The sequence below is a fragment of the Triticum dicoccoides genome, chromosome 3B, assembly GCF_002162155.2.
Source record: "Triticum dicoccoides isolate Atlit2015 ecotype Zavitan chromosome 3B, WEW_v2.0, whole genome shotgun sequence".
In the NCBI taxonomy this organism is placed as follows: Eukaryota; Viridiplantae; Streptophyta; class Magnoliopsida; order Poales; family Poaceae; genus Triticum; species Triticum dicoccoides.
Genome location: NC_041385.1, coordinates 18,304,951 through 18,314,762, shown reverse-complemented (window position 1 = coordinate 18,314,762; position 9,812 = coordinate 18,304,951). Strand labels below are relative to the sequence as shown.

Below are 9,812 nucleotides of genomic sequence, written 5' to 3'. Positions count from 1 at the left end.
ACCACACTCAAAACAATTGTGTGTGCCTGGATCAGCTAAATAAGTTTATTCTTAGAGCATCTATTCAATTTTAAAGGCATATGGCTGGAACTGTTTGTTGCGTTTATGGTGTCATTCGTTTCTCTCATGTACCAGGCGGTATCTTCAAAATCAGTGGGTTCTTTTTTAGTTTCTTTTTACCTACCGTGACTAGCGTCGTTTGATGAAAAAAAAACATTGTTAAGGCGCTTGTTTCTCAAGATCTCGATATCTATCCGCTCCTTTTAGTTTTTTTTTTGCGGGATATCCGCTCCTTTTAGTTTATGATCGGTACATAAGTAAGCATGTGACGGCGCGAATACCCTGACTGACATCGTTGGTGTTACTATTAAATAACTAACTAAGGCTGGACTTAGCCAGACCTGTAAGAGAGGAGACCCGTGGAGGGTGCTTGGATACGTTTTAGTCTCATGACTAAAAATAGTGGGACTAAAACTTGCTAGCATCATCCATGCTTGGATACAAATACTAAAAAGACTAAAATCGAGTTAATGAGCATTTATTATCCTCCAAACCCTCCAATCCAGAACTCACATGTGTTAAAGGAGAGGAGTTAAATGAGGAGAGAGAGGACTAATCCACATTTTAGTAGGGTTCCTTTGACTAATATTTTTTAGTCTCAAGACTAGTTCTAGCCTCTCTTTAGTCAGGGTGATTGAAACTTTAGCCTCTAAAAGAGACTAGTTTTAGTCAGACTAAAAATAGTCCCTTGGATTCAAGCATGCTCTAATGTAGAAGATAAAGACAACAAAGTGACATGGCACGTCTGATTTAACCTATTGCACATAGACGATAGCAGATACGAATCGCCGGCGTCAGATTTGTAGACATGGCAAACCAAACGTTTTTCATGAAATTTATACTAACGCAAGGATGGCAATTTTAGTTTGCAAGCACTGGCATTTTTCTAGCGAAAAATGAACTGAGGCGGATTTGTCAAGCTCGTCAACTAAACTTACCATCCTTGACGAACACAACTTGCCATGAAAGCTTTCGATTTGTCATGCCTAAAAAATCTAACGTTGCCTGGATATCCGGGCCCATTAAACAATGGCTAGTGCCCATCTGAGTAACCCATCTCCCTCCCCAAGAGAGAAACCCCCAAGCTGTTGTATTGTACCCAGCCCGAGACACCATCATAACCAAGGCTAGTGATCGCCAAATTTCCTAGCTCATCTTTTTAGACAAACAGGCGCGGGGCTCTGCTTTTCATTAAAGCCAAGAGTAACCAAGTTGGGGCTGGGTACACCAGCTGTTGTTACAGGGGAGCTCAATCTCACATACTGTAGAGAAAAGACAACACGTAAGGCAGAAACTCTCCCTACGGGAGCTCAATCTCGGAATATAATGCAGAGAATGTACGAGGAAAAATAACATTTTTGTTCAGAAACACATAATGCAAAATTCCAGTTAAATTTTTATTTTCTTTAAAGGAAAAATACTTTGTTGATTTGATTTCATATTCGGGATGACAATCAGAATGATGCTGCACTCGCACCATAGTCGCAAAACCCCACCTAAACCTCCATAAAATCACAGTCCACGGCCCCCGGCAATGGCGACACTTCTCCCAGCCTGCTCCGCCTCCGCATCCGCCTCCGCCTGGCCGCCCAGCATGTCCTCCTCCTCCCCAGCTTCTTCAGCGCCGGCTGACGCCGCGGGAGGGGAGAAGCCCACGGCAGCGCCGTACGGGTCCTGGAGGTCGCCCATCACCGCAGACGTCGTCTCCGGCGCCGACAAGCGCCTCGGTGGCATCGCCCGCGCCGGAGACGGCCGCCTACTATGGATCGAGGGCCGCCCCGAGGAGAAAGGGTGAGTAAACCACTGCGTCAATGCTTACAAGTTACAACTGCTTATTGATTCACTGCAAGGCATGAGGAGACGCTCCCAGACTTGTACTACCTCGTAGCTTCGAATTGCTGAACATTGTAGAGGCATATCTGGAGTTGTTTCTAAAGCTGCTTGTTGGGGCATCTAACTGCATTGGGCACGCACCACTGTACCAGAGGATTGACTGGCTTCTATCACCTCAAGTGGATATATATATAGCACTGAATATAAGGAAAATGTTATTTGGAGTTGGGGCGTTATGGTCTCGGCATATTAGTACTTTGTTTACATAAGAGTAAAGATCTATTACCTCCGTTCCAAAATATAAGTCTTTTTAGGGATTCCAATATAAACTACATGCTGCTGTATATAGACATGTTTTAGAATGTAGATTCACTCATTTTGCTTCGTAAGTAGTCCGCTTTCGAATCTCTAAAAAGACTTATATTTAGGAAGGCAGGGAGTACCTCATCTCTATCCTCTATAAAAAGATTCTCTCAGTTCTGAGAAGAGGGACAGCATCCCAAAGGACACTGAATCCACGACTTATAGCTGAAAGTCCGAAACTGTTTTTCTCTGTATAAACAAACTATAAAAGTGCATGCACATGAGTATGTGAATGATGAAATTTGACATATGACAGGTGTATTTGCTTGATGAATGTTAAGTCAACATGCTTGAGAACATTCAAGCATGCAATCTATGACCCCAGCGTATTCGTTGTGGCAAATGAAGCCTCTTTCTCCAAGTCACTGCTCTTTTTTGCTGTTGCTTTTCCTGGCTTGCGGTAGTGTTTGCTTGTAGAGTGGTGTTTTTGCCGTTATGTGGGTGTGGATTTTGTGCCTGGTTGAAGTTGTAGTGGTATACTATTTTTTGTAAGCTGCTGGATACCAGCATGTATACTCTGAAAACTTTTCCTTTAGTGAAAAATAGGTCCAAGTGCCTTTTCTCTGAATAAAATTGGGTGAGAACCCAGAGCATGCCATGAGTGCGTGCATGCTACACACAAGATAAAATGGTATTTCTATCTCAGATGAACTGAATGATAAAATCCTTCCTCGCCCACAATCAATGACGCCATGGGTTCGTATTAGTGCACATATCAAACACCTCGGCTTGTGTCAATTACTTTATGTTAATGCTGAATATTTGTTGTACCATATTCAGTCTTGGACTCTTGGTAGGCTTCAATTAGTTTGCATCGAGACTCAAAATTAAATATTTTGTATCATATTTATCTAATTTTGTATCCAGGCGTATGGTTATTGTAAAGGAGGATAACAAGCCTGTGGATATCATACCTCAGGAATTTGCAGCACGCACCCTTGTTCAAGAATATGGAGGTGGTGCATTTGCAGTACAAGATAATACTGTTGTTTTCTTAAACTACAAGGATCAACGTCTGTACAAGCAACCGACTGAAAGTAAGTGGGATGGTAATCACCTATAATGGAGCTAGTTCAACAAAACTCTAATCCACATGTGACATGCCAATAAAAACAGGTAGTTAAGTTGGAATTATATGGTGTCTGTCAGCTACAACAACCTTACGTTCCATACTGAAAGTAAGTTTGATATTTCATCTTCGGCAAATTAAATTAAACTATAATGTTTTTCATTTGAAATCATTTCACATGATTATTACAGTTGGAAGTCTGCCCGCGCCTCTTACACCCGATTATGGTGCACCTGACGTCAGTTATGCTGGTGGTGTCTTTGATCCACACTTCAGCCGTTATGTTACTGTGATGGAAGGTACTTCACATATAATTTGTTTGCAGATTTCCGTGCAGTCCAGTTGCAGGATGAACTACTGTACTCTGACATGCTCAAATTTCTTGATAGATTGGCGAACAAGTAACTTGAATCCCACTACAACAATTGCGTGTATAAACTTAAGCGGTGGGGATATCCATGGTAAGACAAGAAAATTGTATACTTTGTACCAAGTAGATCTATGTTTTTGTTTGATTCTTCCGATGTTTACTCTGGGTCGATGTTTTGACTGACAGTGCCTCAAATATTTCCTGTGTTGAAGAACCGAAGGTGCTGATCAGTGGGAATGACTTCTATGCTTCTCCACGGATTGATCAAAATACAAAGCGGATGGCATGGATTGAGTGGGGTCATCCAAACATGCCATGGGATAAGTCAGAACTCTGGGTTGGCTACTTCTCTGAAAGCGGGTAAATGGAATTATCTATTGAACTAGATATTAGAACATGCTGTGTTTTTTTGCAAGATAAGATATAAATATAAATAACTCAGTTAATCCAAACCTTAAATGGATAGGCAAGCACTTTATCAGGAGATACATTCTCCATGTCTACCATGGTACTCAAGGAGTTCCATTGCATGTTTATTCCCACCTTTCGGGCCTATGTATTGCATTTCCGAAAAAACTTGTCTGATGCCACACTGTAGTTACAAAACACATTTCAATAGTTACTATTGGACAAACACCTGCTTCCCTTTTTTGCCATGTGGGGCATGGCTTACAGCTGGTCGACCAGGTCCATGCCTAGCATGCCGCCTCCGTCCGTCCGTCCATGGCAGTGGATCAGGTTTGCACAGCTACTAACTAACATGCCCTAATAAGAACTAGTCCCTCCGTCTCATAATGTAAGACGTTTCTTGACACTAGCACTGGAATTTTTGTCTATTGGAGCCTAGCCCAATAGCAGTTTCAGAAATTCCTATTAAATCCTAAAGGCCCACCGCCCACGCAACCCATTCGTGCAAGGCAAGAGATGGAACTAAAGTTTAGTCCCACCTTGCTAGTTTAGAGGGAGTTGGACCTCTTTATAAGGGAGGCTCCTTCCCCACTTGTATGAGCATGAGAACAAGAGGGACATCCACGCGCGCTCCTCTCCGCCGCCCGCCGCGCCGCGGGTTGCGGGAATGAGCCGAGCCGATGTAAATTTTTGCCACGCACTACGGGTATACGAAAGGGCACGCGAAAGCTGAAACGTTTTGCTGTAGTGGAGATTGAATACGCATCAGAATCTCTTCCTCCTCTCGCCACAAGTTCCTGAGCACTGCGTTGCTGCTACGTTCTTCCTCATCCCGGCTTGCGGCGTGCACCGCAGGTCGGGACAGTAGGCCTCCGAGACCGCACCTTTTGAGTCTTGTACGGGAGAAGGGTGATAAGGTTTTTGGGGAGCGCTCAGCGCGACTACTGGCTGCTTCATCACGAACGATCCGGTCACCGGGGACTACTTCCCCGGCGATGACTTCTTCTCCGACGTCCACGACCTCCTCAACGACATGGCAGGCGAGGACACCGACCCCAAGTCCAGCGCTTCTGCTGCTACTGTGTCGTACGTGTTCTTCTCATTTCTGTTAGAAGTCCCGCTACAGTTCTTGGCTCTAGTTTCTGCCCTACGTATGTTAGGTTCTATGTCGTATAAGCAACTTCATCTAGTGTCTGTTCTAGATGTGTTTAGCTCAAGTTCATATATGCAGACGATGTTTACCTTCTCTCTGTCAGATTGCATGACTTGCTTTATATTTGCTATTTTAGTCATGCTTTATCTAGTATTTGTGTTAATAAAATCATTCGGTAAATTGCTCATATTTCCAACAATCCAAAAACCTTATTATAGGCAATTTACCCCGAGTGGTTTTGCTTCTTCCATGAGACCTCCTATGTTTGAGGGTATCCACTATAAGAGGTGGCGCGTGAGAGCAGTCTTATGGTTTCAGACCATAAGCTGCTATGACACCACTCATGGCAAACCTAAAGGGGAGCAAGATGCCCAACAGGCACAAGCTTTTCAGAAAATGGATACCTTGTTTAAGGATGCTCTCTTGAGTGTTCTTGGTGAGAACATTGTTGATGCTTATGCGTCAATTGATAATGGAAAATATATGTGGGACGCAATCGTGGCCAAGTTTGGGGTCTCGGATGCCGGCACTGAGCTGTACATCATGAAGCAATTCTATGATTACATGATGACTGAAGAGCGCTCCGTGGTTGAGCAGGCTCATGAGATACAGTCATTTGCTAGAGAACTTGAGCACTTCAATTGCATGCTACCGGACAAGTTTGTTGCCGGGGGTATCATCACTAAGCTTCCTCCTTCATGGAGGAACTTTGCTACCTTACTGAAGCATAAGAGACAGGAGTTTTCCGTTCCGGATCTCATTGGTACTCTTGATGTGGAAGAAAAGGCGAGAGCAAAGGACACACGTGCTCGAGGTATTGAGGGAGGATCTAGTGCCAATCTGGTACAGAAGAAAAACTTCCAGTCCAACAAGTTCAAGAACAAGGGCAAGCTTGATGTTAAAGCAAAGTTTGATGGGAAGAACAAGGTTGTACAACACACGAACTTCAAGAAGAAGAGTGACAAGAAGAAAGGTGCTTGTCATGTGTGTGGAGATCCTGATCATTGGGCTCCTAGTTGTCCTAATCGCTATGACAAGCGTCATCCTGGGAAAGGCGGCAAGACCGCTAATGTTGTCATTGGAGACACTGACATGAAGGATGCTGGGTATGGTATATTCCCCACTATTCTTTCAGTATGTCATTCTCCTGATTGGTTGATTGACACGGGTGATAATGTGCATGTATGCGGTGATATTTCCATGTTTTCGTCTTATCAGACCGTAGGGACTTCAACCGTGCTGATGGGCAACGGTTCAAGTACTTCTGTTTGTGGCGTTGGCACGGTAGATCTAAAGTTTACTTCGGGGAAGACCATGCGGCTGAAGAACGTGCATTATGCCCCCTCCGTCAATAAAAATCTTGTTAGCAGATCTCTTCTGTGTAGAGATGGCTACAAGCTTGTCTTTGAGTCGAATAAATTTGTAATCTCCAAGTATGGAACCTTTGTTGGTAAAGGCTATGAGTCAGGAGGCCTGTTTCATTTATCCTTATCAGGCATTTGCAATAAAGTTGTTAATCATATTTGCAACAATAGTGAATCAAATGTGTGGCATTCACGTCTTTGCCATGTTAATTTTGGTTGCATGTCGCGACTAGTGAAGTTGAACTTAATCCCTAGTTTCACCACTGTCAAGGGATCTAAGTGTCAAGTGTGTGTGCAAGCTAAGCAACCTCGTAAGTCTCACGTGACTGCGGAGACGAGAAATCTTGCACCACTAGAACTAATACATTCAGATCTATGTGAAATGAATGGTGTTTTGACAAAAGGTGGAAAGAAATATTTCATGACGTTAATTGACGACTCCACTAGATACTGCCGTGTGTACCTTCTGAAATCTAAGGATGAGGCTTTGAACTTTTTCAAGATCTATAAAGCTGAAGTGGAAAACCAACTTGATCGAAAAATCAAGAGGCTTAGGTCCGACCGTGGTGGAGAGTATTTTTCCAATGAATTTGATGCTTTTTGTGCGGAACATGGTATAATCCATGAGAGGACGCCTCCCTACTCACCTCAGTCAAATGGGATGGCCGAAAGAAAGAACCGTACTCTAACTGATTTGGTTAACGCCATGTTAGACACATCGGGTCTCTCCAAGGCATGGTGGGGGAGGCGATATTGACTGCATGTCATGTCCTAGACCGAGTTCCCACAAAGAACAAAGAGATAACTCCATTCGAGGAATGGGAGAATAAAAGGTTAAAACTCTCTTATCTGTGAACATGGGGCCGTTTGGCGAAAGTCAATGTACCAATTCCAAAGAAGCGGAAGCTAGGACCAAAAACTGTGGATTGTGTTTTCCTGAGATATTCTTTTCATGGCATTGACTATAGATTCTTGGTTGTATAATCTGAGGTACCTGACATGCATGTCGGTACAATCATGGAGTCGAATGATGAGACTTTCTTTGAAAATATCTTTCCCATGAAGGATATGGCTACCTCATCTAATCAGGAGATGCCTAGTTCATCAAATCAGGAACCAGTTACAATTACTGAACCTGCCATTTCGATGGAACACTATGAAAGTGCTGTGGAGGAGAACAATGAAGTTCCTACTAGGAGAAAGAGACAGAGGACTGCCAAGTCTTTTGGTGATGATTTTCTTGTGTATCTCATAGATGACACTCCCAGTTCTATTTCAGAGGCCTATGCATCTGATGATGCTGACTACTGGAAGGAAGCGGTTCGTAGCGAGATGGATTCCATCTTGGCGAATGAAACTTGGGAGATAACTGATCGTCCTTATGGGTGCAAACCTATAGGATGCAAATGGGTATTCAAGAAGAAGCTTAGGCCTGATGGTACTATTGAAAAGTACAAGGCTCGGCTCGTGGCAAAGGGTTATACCCAAAAGGAAGGTGAAGACTTCTTTGATACTTACTCACCTGTGGCTCGACTGACCACTATTCGAGTTCTACTTTCACTAGCTGCCTCACATGGTCTTCTCGTTCAGCAAATGGATGTTAAGACTGCTTTCCTAAATGGAGAGTTGGGTGAGGAAATTTATATGGAACAACCAGATGGGTTTGTAATAGATGGTCAGGAAGGGAAAGTGTGCAAGTTCCTGAAGTCTTTGTATGGACTCAAGCAAGCACCCAAAAGTGGCATGAGAAGTTCGAAAGAACTTTAACAGCTGCAGGCTTTGTTGTGAACGAAGCTGACAAATGTGTGTACTATCGCCATTGTAGGGGCGAGGTAGTTATGCTTTGCTTCTATGTTGATGACATACTGATTTTCGGAACAAATCTGAATGTTATTAAGGAGGTCAAGGATTTCCTATCTCGCAGTTTTGAGATGAAGGATTTAGGAGTGGCTGATGTCATTCTGAACATCAAGTTGTTGAGAGATGATGATGGTGGGATTACATTGCTTCAATCTCACTATGTGGAAAAGATCTTGAGTCGCTTTGGCTACAGTGACTGCAAGTCCTCTCCAACACCATATGATGTTAGTGTGTTGCTTCGAAAGAATCAAAGAATTGCTAGAGACAAATTGAAATATTCACAGATTATTGGCTCGCTTATGTACTTAGCCACTGCTACGAGACCTGACATCTCTTTTGTTGTTAGCAAACTGAGCCGGTTTGTCTCAAAACCAGGAGATGTGCATTGGAAAGCTCTAGAGAGAGTTTTGCGTTATTTGAAAGGCACTGCAATTATGGAATTAACTACACTGGGCATCCAAAGGTGCTTGAAGGGTATAGTGACTCAAACTGGATCTCAGATGCTGATGAGATAAAGGCCACGAGCGGTTATGTATTCACTCATGGAGGTGGCGCTGTTTCTTGGAAGTCTTGCAAGCAGACCATCTTAACGAGGTCAACAATGGAAGCAGAACTCACCGCACTAGATACAGCTACGGTCGAAGCAGATTGGCTTTGTCGGCTCTTGAATGACTTACCGGTAGTTGAGAAACCTGTACCAGGTATCCTTATGAACTGTGACAATCAAACTCTGATCACTAAAGTGAGCAGTTCAAAGGATAACATGAAGTCATCAAGACACGTTCAGAGAAGGTTAAAGTCTGTCAGGAAAATGAAAAACTCTAGAATTATTGCATTGGATTATATCCAAACGTCTAAAAATCTAGCAGATCCTTTTACTAAGGGTCTATCACGTAATGTGATAGGTAATGCATCGATGGAGATGGGTATGAGACCCACAATATGAGTGGTTCACAGTGGTAACCTATTCTTTGTGATCGGAGATCCCGTGAATTAGATGTGGAAGACAAGCTTTTGGTCAACTGGGAGGAGAGTATCCTTACTGTTAAAATACCACTCCATGAAGATGCAATACTCTCCTAATCTGCATGGCAGGTTGATGTATATCTTAATGTGTTCTAAGTGGCTCTTTGAAGCAGAGATGTTGTCCTGCAGAACATCTTTTGAAGAACGCACCTATATGAGTCTGATTGTTAAACGTCGCAATCTATGAGAGTAGGGTTCTCTCTAGTAAACTCATGAAAGGTCACGGAGTATGACGCATAAGCTCCACCCGCGGGGAAGACCCACGGTAGCCACGTATCGGTCAAGGCTTTATGTGAAGCTAGATTC

General features: G+C 43.3%; 1 pseudogene; it reads left to right on the top strand.

Annotated features, from left to right (window-relative positions):
- The first annotated feature begins 1,651 nt into the window (after nucleotides 1-1,651).
- LOC119279111 overlaps nucleotides 1,652-9,812 on the top strand; it is a 31,655-nt pseudogene continuing 23,494 nt past the window's right edge.